The 12,160-nt window shown below is 45.6% G+C and overlaps 1 long non-coding RNA gene across 1 annotated transcript; it reads left to right on the forward strand.

Annotated features, from left to right (window-relative positions):
* The first annotated feature begins 354 nt into the window (after positions 1-354).
* LOC308590824 lies at positions 355-5,199 on the forward strand. The gene is made up of 2 exons (XR_014009920.1): positions 355-892; positions 4,922-5,199. It is a non-coding gene; the product is annotated as an uncharacterized lncRNA (long non-coding RNA).
* Positions 5,200-12,160: the final 6,961 nt, after the last annotated feature.

Genomic DNA, 12,160 nt, shown 5'->3' on the forward strand with positions numbered 1-12,160 from the left:
GCTCAAGAAACACCTGAAGGAGCTCAAGGAATAGATTCCTGTTCTCATTTTCAGCTGTAAAATGGGGAAGAGTGTATTTGTATCTATGTATGAAGGAGCCCATCCGTTCACAGTGCCCTACTTCAGTAAGTCTTCACCCATATCACAGTACGTGAGTCTGTCTCTCTGTCTGTCTGGGTTGCTTGTTCTCTGCCTTATTCCACCCACACATCCGCCTAGGCTCCGAGACACCATGAAGTCATCCTGTCCGAGAGCCAGGGCAATCAGTAAATTGTTCATTAAGCAGACGAGCAGACCAACCAGCATTGTAAGGCAAGCGTCCAGCCATAGAGAAGATTCAGAGGGATTGGTTGGGTGCCACGAGAGGAGGAAGGCAAAAGGCACAGAGAGGATTGGAGGAGGTGAGAAGAAGAGAAGAAGATACCCAGCAGCAAGTCGGGGTGGCCAGCAAGGAGGAACGTGAAGAACTGAGAAAGGCAGAGAAACTGTACTTGGAGAACTGGGAAGAGCTGGAGGGAAAAGAGGGCAGTAGACTGGCAAAATGAGTGACCCAAACTATGAGAAGAAGTCCAGCAACTGGCCTGACCCTCAGGCTCCACCACCTTTCTCTGAAAACCAGCCCTTTGAGTCAGAGGCTGATCCGCTGGCACCTCCTGGTCAGCCTCCACCTGCCCCGGGCTATGGGTCAGCTCCCTCTATGCCACCTCTTTACCAAGCTTATTATGGCCCACCAGATTCAGGAGGCTACCAAGATTCGGCTCAAACCCCGCAGGCCATCTTCATTGTGCCTCCTCAGCCCACCAATGAGCCCGATCACCTCTACTACTCTATCTTCACCACGCTGTGCTGCTGCCTACCTCTGGGCATCGCTGCCTTGATTTTCTCTATAAAGGTGAGAAACAAGAGAGGGAAAGTGAATGTGGGAGGGCATTATGCAGTGCTAGAATACAAGGGGGCAGAGATGGCATGCCCCACTTAACTTTTACCTCTTGAGAACTGTGTATTAGGAGACTTCAGGGCTTGCACTGGTTGGGCCAAAACTGGCGCTCTGGGTGGAAGAGTCGAAGCTTGTGGCTTTCACTATGAGCCCTTTCCCCACAATGTCAAGGACTGTTGTGATGTGCTACAGGCTAGGGAGTCAATGAAGGCGAAAGCACTATAAGGCACAGAGTGGGTGGTGTTTGCAGACAGAGCAGGCTTGCAAAGGCGCATGTTTACTCTTCCAGAGTAGCTTCTGGAGGGGCAGGAAATCAGAAAGAGAGTCTCCTGGCAACTTAAAGATGAACAGGTGGGTATGGGTTGGTGGCATCCATTTTCGTGGACTAGACCGCAGTAGTCTTCAACCTTGGGTCCCCAGATGTCTTTGGACTACAACTCCCATCAACCTCAGCCAGCTTAGTCAATGGTCAAGGATGATGGGAACTGTAATCCACCAATATATGGGCACCTAAGGTTGAAGAGCAATGAACTAGAGCCTCCTTCCAAGTTTAGGCTGGGCCACCACTAAATTCTAACATCTAAGCGTTCTTTTCGGTGTTAGCTTTGCCTGAGTTTTGCTGATATGGATGGAGTCGTTTAATGCAGCTGGGAATCAGCTGGCCGAATCAGATGCCCATTTCCCCAAGTGGTGGTGGAGTGGTGGATTGCAGCTGCTGTGCACTGAACAACCTGAACATCCTTTCAAAACAGTAACAAGAATTGTACCCCTTCCTTCCATCTTTGCAGCAGCGGCTGGTTGGTTCTCCACTTAGCATCATGTTATAGATGATTCGTAAGACATCTGAAAGCAGTCCTGTATCAGCATGTTTTTAATGTTTGGCGTTTTTATATGAGTTGGCTGGGGCAGCCCAGCCAAATGGGTAGGGTATTATTATTATTGTTGTTGTTGCTGTTGTTACTCCTGCTGCTGCTGCTGCTGCTGCTGCCACCACCAAATAACCTAATGCAGACTGTGGAACATTATCACTTAATATGTGGGAAAATTATCACTTAATATGTGTCTGTGTTGCCCTACTGGTGTTCAAAGGAATAGCGGATGGGTATTGCAACTGATAGGAAGAACAAAATCTTAACCTATGCTGCACTGCAGAGCAAATAGATTGACACAATGGAAGGAACCTTTAATCACAAGACCCTTACCTTGATAGTCCTTGGAAACAGATAGCAGATGGCCTGTTTGAACTGGTAAATCGACACTGGTTGTAGAAGCATAGCGCCTTGACTGATATTACTAGCAGTAGCATTGTTGCACAACTGATGGGTATGTTTGATCATTGTGGCAATCCAGATAAGCTTGTGGCTGATGGTGCAACCAAGTTTGTGGCGGCATAAATCTCAGCCGTTTCAAACTGATGTGACTTGGGGGAGGGGGAGGAGTTGCCTCTTCAGATTATCCGGCCAAGCAAAGTCAGGAGCCTTTTTTTTAATAACTGGCAAACCTCAGTAACTCCATTTACAACTGGAATAGTGGGTTGATATCATACTTGGAGAATAAAAGGCACAGCAGACTCGGGGGAGGATTAATTAATTAGATAATCCATACATCGTGTAATAAAAAAAATTAAGGTCTTATATATATAATAACTGTTCATGAATGTACCAACCAAGCACGTACATAGATATGTGGACCACATGTCTGGAGCAGCACAGGAAGACCGGCCAGAAACCATTTTGACTCCCAAACTGACCAAATGTTTTCTCTGCGAGGAGGGAGGGGGTGAGGGAGCCTCTCCATTGTCTCAGGAATTGGGTAATCACCATCTCAAAGGAATGGGCAGACTACCAGGAAAGGCAATCAGATAAGGCAGAGAGGAAAAACAACAACATTCAAATTTCTGCTGTAGACTGCCTTTTCTGTGATGTAGGCATGAGGTTTTGTGGGGGGTGGTCTTAAGTTACACCCCTTCTGTGATGTAGGTATGATGTATGGAGCGGTGGTCTTGAGCTCTAGGGCAGAGAACTTAAAATGTCTATATAAGGGCAGGCACACCTTTGTTCTGGGTCCTCCTCCTTTCCTGCGTGTGAGGGGAGCACCCTGTTGCAACAGCTTTAATAAAGATCAGGCTTACTAGCTGCTTTGCTTCTCAATATTCTCTGGTTGGCCTCTGTTATTTTCTCCTACCGATAGGGAACTCACTTAAGGACTCTATACAAGCTCTTGGATACCCCGTAAGGGAAGAAGGGCAGATTATGTTTACAACACATCATTACTCTGAATAAGTCAATAATGTCCAAATTGCTGATGAATAGATCTCATCAATGCGCAGACCGTGTTTGCAGAAACCCAAAGGAGTGTCCAGTTCTGAGACTCAGTCAGAGCATACAGCCCAAGCTCTGAGTCTTGTTGTGCTCTGCTCGCTTCCAGTCTTAAACCATCTGGTTAGGAACATAGGAAACTGCCTTGTCCGAGTCAGACCATTGGTTTATCCAGCTCAGTATTCCCAATACTGACTGCCAGAGGCTCTCCAGGGTTTCAGGCTCTATCACAGCCCCACCTGGAGATGCCCGGGACTGGACGTGGGACCTTCTGTATGCCAAGCAGATGCACTGCCATGGAGCAATGACTCTTCCCCTAAATTATTGGTAGGTGCAAATTATTATTAATTGTGATTCTGTTTGTGATTACTACTACTACCAGGGCTGGATTGAGATTTGATGAGGCCCTAAGCTACTGAAGGTAATAGGGCCCTTTCTATGTCCAGCTGTCCTTTGTCAACAACAAATTGTTGCTGTTTTTTTGCGTAGAATATATGCTATATGGTAATTTATGGACCTAATAGGTCTCTAAAGCCATTTGCACATGTTGCCATGCAACCAGTCCGTGCAGAATGTAGGCACCCTATATATAGAAATGAGCAAACCAGTGATATTTTAGGGAGCAGGCTAGCAGGCGGGGCCCATTACTTACATCATAGGAGCCTACACAAAACAAAACACTGTTGCTGTATGCAGGTTTTATTTTATTTGTTTTTTATCTTATATTTTGGAAATGTACATCCAGGTTGTTGTTTTCTTTAATGGGGGGGCGGGTCAAGAGAGTGGGGCCCTAAGCTATAGCTTGTTTAGCTTATACATAAATCTGGCACTGACTACAACTATAATTTATTTTATTATGTGCTTTTTACCCTAAGGTCTTGGAATGGGTTACAACAATGAAAGCACAATGTTAAGAACAGTTTAAAACATCTCCAACATCTCTTGTTGGAGATGTAGATTAAATGAAGAAGATCACATACATATCTTTTGGAATTGCTCTCAGATAGAAATATTCTGGAAATCCATGCATGTCCATATCCATTTCCAATACGTTAGGATATCATATGCCCCTGGAACCTAAAACATCCCCGCTTGGTTATCTAAATGATGCTATTCTGGGAAACGATCAAGAAATAGTGTTCCACCTTATAACTGCTGCTAAGATTATAACAGCTAAAAACTGTGAGGGAAGCAGATCTGCTACTGCAATCTGAATGGATCGAGATAGTAACTATGATTAAGCTAACTAATTCTAAAAGAATACATATAAACCAGGGCTGCCAGTTGTTTGGACATTACCAGGATTTCAAAGGCAGAATTGATGTCCCATGGGGTGGGGTGGGGATTTCCGAAATACAGAGCTTTGTCCTGGGATCTTAGGTAAATTAGTCACATTTATTTCCTTTAAAAGGCTCAACAATTTTGGGGGGTATCCTTTTTTGAAATATGGGAACCCGATAAACCAGCCTACAGGTTTATGGAAACATTACAAAAGATATGTTTTGGAACAGCAAGTTCATATAATCACAAAGATAATTTGTTGGCTATTGGTTAGTGCCTCACAGCCTCAGACAAAAGGATTGTTTGCTAGCTACCAGCCATTCCTGCATTCCGGACAAGGTCTCTAGTTGCATTTTTTTAATGGGTTTTCTCTCTTCTTCCCCAGACTCGTGATGCCAACCTTGTTGGAAACGGAACAGTCGCTCGGCAGCATTCCCGGACAGCGCAGCTCTTGTCCCACCTGGCAGTCGGGGCGGGGCTCATATTCATATGTCTGTATATCATCTTAACTGTGATTATGTTTAAGGCAAGAAGTTATGAGCTACAAAACCCTTGAAGATGTGTGACACGGCGTGCATATCCTAAAAGATCTCCCCTTCTCTCCATCCTACCCTCACGCACAGAGAAATTCTCCTCTGATGTCATGCCCTTTTGAATCGGTCCCCCCAAAAAGGAAAAAAGAGATGTGCTACAGGCTGGTTCACACACACACACACACACACACACACACACACACACACACACACACACACCATGAAATGTCTATGCGCTTCACTCAAGAACCAACAGAAGATGTGAACTGCATAGGACTGCATTTGAGGTGATATCAGGTGATATGAATGTTCTTTCTGGTAGATTTGGGGGGGGGGCTTTGCACATCAAGAGATGGGTACTGTGTGTGATCCAGCTGCACAATAACACAAAGATCCCAAACCAAAATAGGAAGAGGAAAACTGATCCCCCCCTCCCGCCCAATTTCCTTCCCATTTCAGATTTCTTTCTTTGGACTACCAGTCTTCCTCGTTTTCTCCTGGGCTGTTCCCAGTCCTTCTGCCAAAGCTCCCCATTGATCTCCCATTCAGGTTCTCCAGTATTTCACAGGCAAAAGCTGGGACATGCAGCTGCCCGTCACCTGAAATCTCATACCACAAATTGATGCTCTCCTGCCCCGTTACGCAGGACTTTGTTTCAGTGGCAGCTGCTCCATTGGTGTGAGTGAAGCAGTGCCCCCCTAACCATAGTCTGCCCTTGGCCAGTACCCACCTGCCTGCCTTGCTACTTACATCCAGCCAAGGGGGTTGGGTTTATTATTGGCTCTCTCTCCTATTAACCTCAGCATAGCTCTTGTATGGGGAGGATGGAGCAGGCAAAACTAGAATTAGTTGGCTCTGCCTCGCATTAGCTGTGGCTCTGCCTGTCGTTGCCTCTGGTGCCCCCTGCTGTTGAACTCCCTGCCGCCCACCCTATCAGCCCCAATGGGCAGCAGCCCTTTGCTTTGTTTTGTCGGCCCCGGTGTTCATTAAGGCTGCTGTAGCATGTTTTCAATGCGTAGAAGCTGGTTGTGCTTTTGGTGAAAATATATGCTAGATGGACAAATTTGCTTTAAAGATTCGTGATCAGATTCGTCGCCAGCATGTGACTTGGAAGGCCGTGTGCACTACATAATCAGGTGCCTTAATGTCTGTACTTGTGAGCTCCGCTCATCCTCCTCTCCTTGGATGCAATTGTCTTGTGAGAATGTTTTGTAAGCTGCTTTGAGAGCTGCTGTGGGCAATGTAGATAAATCTTGAAAGTGTGAGAGATAAACCATTGCCACTCTCCCAAGGTCATGTCTTCAGCTTTGTTCCTAAGGCTTTGTAAAAGTTTAAAAATAAAAATAAAAAAAGAACAGAAAAATAATACAGAGTGACATCAAACGAATGTTGTAAGTAGGACAGGGGATCTTCTGGTCCTAATCTTGTAGCCCCGGGGCTAAGGAACCTCAGGCTTACAGACCAAATGTGGCCCTCTAAACCTCCCAACGTGGCCCTTGGGACTCTTCCCACACCTCACCTCCTAGCTGGACCCCAACTCACAAGTCCTCCTTCACACTCTCCTCAAAGACTTTTGCTTGGTTCCTATGTGTCTTTGAACTCTGACGATGCCTCTTGTTTATCTAGATTAGTGTTTCCCAAACTTAGTTCTCCGGCTGTTTTTGGACTACAGTTCCCATCATCCCTAACCGCTGCTCCTGCTAGGTAGGGATGATGGGAGTTGTAGTCCAAAAACCGCTGGGGACCCAAGTTTGGGAAACAGGGATCTAGATGAAGTTGTGGAAAGATGTGTGAGAGTGCGTGCAGAAACTAGCCCACTGCACAAAGGTGAAATGGACATTGGTTGCTTCGCCCAATTTTACCTCTGGCCCCACCCACCACTGGCATGTGGCCCCTGGAAGGTTGCCCAGAAGGGAATGCAGCCCTCAGAATGAAAATAGCTCCCCAACCGTTGCTGTAGTCACAGCTCTCTGCAGCTCTCTTAGCTTAGCTTAAAGCTGCAGCAGGAGGTAAAACTGGGGATGAATGGCAGATATCTGGTTGATGTCAAACAGATCAGCATGGATTTCCAACTCCCAGTGTTGAACAAAACAACATATATTACCCCAGAATTATATTGCTGCAATGAAGAAAGCTTTGGAGGCGGCATATTTTCATGTGGAACAACTGTGAGCAATGTTCACTTCTGGAGATTCCTGAGCTCAGGATTTTGGATGTCTGGGTGCATGTCTTTTGCACCAACAAGTAAAGACTGGCCCATGGGGCAAAGCCCCACAAGCCTCACTCTGCCTTCAGAGAGCCCCTACCTTCCTGCCTTTGTACTTACAACCAGCAGAGGGGCAATGGCTGTCAGTTTCTTCCTCCTTGATATCAGTGTTGGAACTCAACAGGGAGGAGGAAGAGGACAAGACTGGAATCAGGGCCGTAGCTAGGGGGTGGCAAGGTGGACCCTCACCAGGGGTGCAGGCAATGGGGAGGGGTGCAAAATTGGCTTTAAAAAATGTCCATAAATATAAATATCGATTATTGCCTCATAAGAAATTGTTTTAAATAGAGGGTGAATTGAAGGGGGTGGAGGAGAGGCAGAAAGAAGAGCTAATTTGTCAGTGGCTAGAAGGCGCAATCTGGACGGTTCTGCCAGGGGCACAAGATTGCCTAGCTACGGCTCCAACTGGAATTAGTTCACTGTGCTATCATTGGCTCTGACGCCATCTACTGTTGGCCTTCCTGCTTTCCAGCCTACCAGTTCCAAAGGGCAGCAGACACTACTGTGCACAAGGCTCCGGCAGGGAGATCTTGGGTTCTAGGGGAAAACCAGGAACATGAAGAAGAACTGTGCTCGGTCGAACCAAAGGTCTGTTTATCCCAGCATCCTGTTCTCACAGTGACAAACCAGATTAGCCTACAGGAAGCTGGGCAGCAAGCCATGAGTGCAACAGCATTCTGCCTGCTTGCACTTCTTTTTGAGTGGGATTCAAACACATACTGGCAAATTCAGACTGCACAATTAGAGCTGAGGGGGAGGAATTGCACAACGAACCTGCTTCCCAAAATACCGGACTTTTACAATAAGGGAAATGGTGAGGAAATGTGGCACAGCATGTGGGATACCATTGCTTTGACACAGCATCATCTAGCCTCCTGGCAGACAAATGAGGGTGAATAGCTTAAGTCGTCTATCGAATCTGGATGAGTATTTAAACAGGTTGTCTCTGGAAAGTGCCTTCAGATTCCAGGAGCATTTCTGATCAGAAATATGGCGGGAGCTGCCAAACAGACACTTGAAATGGCAGTGATGTTGCAAGTCCCAGTGACAATCAGCAGATTGTTGGCACATGCAAAGCACAGCTTTTAGCCGGGGGCGCCAATCAGCCGATTAATAATGTCTGAAAGCCCTCTGTGGCCCAGCCATGTCTTTTCCTCTACAACTTCATAGCAGAAGTAGCTTGGCTAAAACAGCCTTGAATGTCAAAGATGGTGGCCTGTGCAGCCTGATTACACCCATGGGCCAGAGCTTCCCCACCCTTTGGGGATTTCATTTTTAAACCCTCAGCCTCCTTTTAAGGCAAGAGAAATATAGCAAAAATTCATGAACTTTGTCCGCTTCCCAAAGGCTAATGCAATATTCACCAGGGCATGTGAATGCAGCCTTATGGCCCAATGGTCAGACTTGGCATAAAGCAGTTTCTTATGGGTGGCGCTGTGGTCTAAACCACTGAGCCTAGGGCTTGCCGATCAGAAGGTCAGCGGTTCAAATCCCCACGACGGGGTGAGCTCCCATTGCTCGGTCCCAGCTCCTACCAACCTTGCAGTTCGAAAGCATGCCAAAAATGCAAGTAGATAAATAGGTACTGCTCCAGCAGGAAAGTAAACAGTGTTTCTGTGCATTGCTCTGGTTTCGCCAGAAGTGGCTCAGTCATGCTGGCCACATGACTGAGAAAAACTGTGGACAAAACGCTGGCTCCCTCGGCCTGTAAAGAGAGATGAGCACCGCAACCCCAGAGTTTTCTGTGACTGGACTTAGCTGTCAGGGGTCCTTTACATTTACCTTTTTATGTTCCTAAGATCTACCTCTCCTGTGAGTCCATATTGATTGGCTCGTTTCCATGTGCATTATTATAGATGGGTCCAGCCCATTTTAAGTTCACAGATCCCCACAGTAAAATCCCCTTCCTGTGCAGGGGTCAAGGGACAAGTTATCCAGAGCGTAGAAACAGCTCAGCCTTGAAACCAAACTCGGTTCAGTCGGTGGAAGAAGATTGGAAGAAATTTAAAGATTATTTACAGAAATATTGCAAAATTAATGAATGTTAGAATGATGTTTGATTGAAGTTAAGTGGTTTCTAGCTGTAATGATATAAAAGAATATGGAAAATTGGATTTCTAAATAGGTAAAAATTTAATGTTACAATATATTAAGATTAAAGATCAGGATAATAAGGAGGGAAAGAAATTGCTGAATTAATTGAATTGGAACACAAAAAAGGGAGGTATGAGGAGGTCAGGGAAACAAGGATATGAATGTAAGATATGGAAAGATTGATTTTTTTATTTTTATTTTTTTCCTTCTTTCTGTAAGTGTACTTATTTTTTTATTCTGTATTTTTCTTGTATTTTTATTTTTGTCTTTTACCTTTGTATTTTTTGTTTTTATGTAATTCCTTTTTCTGAAACTTTAATAAATATTTTATAATAATAAAAAAAGAAACCAAACTCAGTTCAAGTCATGTGGTGCAACAGTAATTTGAGCAAGCTACAATTTTGCCATTCGCAGCCTGGTTAGCATATGGGGAGATGATGGGACTTTCCCAAAAAGCAGTATCTGATAAACTAAAATGTTGACATTTCCTGCTTCCCGCAACTGCTAGGAGATGAAGCTGAGAGTTTCCCAACAACCCACTCCCTCTAGACACATCTTCAACTTTGTACACACCATATATTTCAAGCACATTCACCAAAAACCCTGGGAACTGCATTTCTTACATTTTCCAGCTTCCTTAGCAAACTACAGCTTTCAGGGTGGCTTCAAATGCATGGTGTGTGCAGCCTAAATGAGAGAGGAACCGCAGGCTCAGGGAAACCGGCGAACCAGCATAGGTCTTATGCGCTGCTCGCTTCTCCTATGTGGTGAATGTTGCTCCCCTGCACCTTTGTTACCTCGGCAAATGTGGGACTGAGCACCTGGTTCAAATCTCACCTCTGCCAAGAGCTCCAGGCACTGTGGTCTCTTAGACTTAGTCACTGCGTCTGCATCACAGGCATGGCTGTAAGGGCTGCAGCAAGATTGGAAATACCACAAAGACAAGAACCTTGGTTCCTCTTTGCTTTCTGGAAAGGGAGGGAAAACTTTTTCAGCCTAAAGGTCACATTCCCTTCTGGACACCCCTCCAGGAGGTGCCTGGGGCAAAAGGGTGTGGGGCAACCAATGTAAGTTTTACTGTTGACTAGTAAGCTTCTCCATCCCTGCTTCATTCCATCTGGATGCTCCTTTCTAGGGCTCTTGACTCATAGAGTTGGAAGGTACCCTGAGGATTATCTATTCCAGTCCTCTGCAATGCAGGAATATGCAGCTGTCCCTTCCAGGGATCGAACCTGCAACCTTGGTGTTATATCAGCATCTTTCCCTGAAAAACCTGCCCCTTGTTTTAAGACTCCTACGTCCTCCAAGGAACCGAACTACCCCATTTTAGCCTCACATCAGACCTGTGAGGCAGGCTATGCAGAAAGACAGGGGCATGCCTATGGTAGCAAGGGCCTTCTGGCGGTTCCCTCACTGCAAGAAGTGAGGTTACAAGGAACCAGGCACAGGGCCTTCTCGGTAGTGGAGCCCACCCTGTGGAACACCCTCCCATCAGGTGTCAAGGAAATAAACAACTATCTGACTTTTAGAAGACATCTGAAGGCAGCTTTGTGTAGGGAAGTTTTTAATGTTTGAGGTTTTGTCGTGTTTTTAATATTCTGTTGGAAGCCGACCAGAGTGGCTGGGGAAACCTAGCCAGATAGGCGGGGTATGAAGAAGAAGAAGAAGAAGAAGAAGAAGAAGAAGAAGAAGAAGAAGAAGAAGAAGAAGAAGAAGAAGAAGAAGAAGAAGTTGTTGCAATCAGCAGCTATCCCTGTTACATGTCATCCACACAGCAGTGGCGAAACACCAGTGATCACATAGCAGCCGTGTTTGCCAATAGAGTACACTGCTGCCTTCCACAAGTTTCTTGGAGAATATGCAAGCGACTGATTAGCACCCATGCTGTGCTGTGCTCTCTGTTCAGTACAATCACTTCCATATTTCCCTAAAGTGTTTGGCAGTGACAATCTCAGTGGCATGTCCGCAGCTACCACTGTACTCACATCTAACTTGACCTCGGCAAACATATTCTGCTTTCGTGCATGTCAAGTCATTATATCTGTAGCAGGATTAGGCTGACCATGTGTCCTATTTTACAGAGGGTAATCCTCTATTTGTAGAATTATTTTAAGGGCTGCTAGGTCCAAGTCTGGTTTTAAAGATAAAGAACTGTGTGCACACCATACATTTAAAGCATGCTTAAAGCACAACCCTCCCTCCAAAGAACCCTGGGAACTGTAGTTTGTTACGGGTGCTGGGAATTGTAGCTCTGTGTATGATAAAGTACAGTTCCCAGGATTCTTGGAAGGGAGGATCCTGTTTTAAATGTACTTTAAATGTATTGTGTATACACAGCCAAAGGACCCTAAGGAGGGAGATCGGAGGCCTTGAAGGTGCCAATCAACAGTTAGCTCCTGGACTAGGCTCCCAGGTCATCAGATCCCAGTCTTCCCCATTCTGATGACCACCTGCCATTTATGTTTTGGCTGAGAATCCTGCATAGCAGGGGGTTAGATTAGATTACCCTTGGGGTCCTTTACAACTCTATGATTCCATGAGGAGATGCATTGCATTTCTATTTAAATCAAATGGTATTTCTCAATTTGCATTTAGAAATAACATATGCAAAGTTTGTGCAGAGCTGTGTCCTCATTTGGAAGGACAACGCAGAAGAAGGTCCTTAAATCAGCTCAAGTGGCTTTGGGGCTTTGCAAGCCCAATGAATGTTGGACAATCAGCAGCTATGGGG

This window comes from Podarcis bocagei (genome assembly GCF_964188305.1).
Source record: "Podarcis bocagei genome assembly, chromosome: 7".
Taxonomy (NCBI): Eukaryota; Metazoa; Chordata; class Lepidosauria; order Squamata; family Lacertidae; genus Podarcis; species Podarcis bocagei.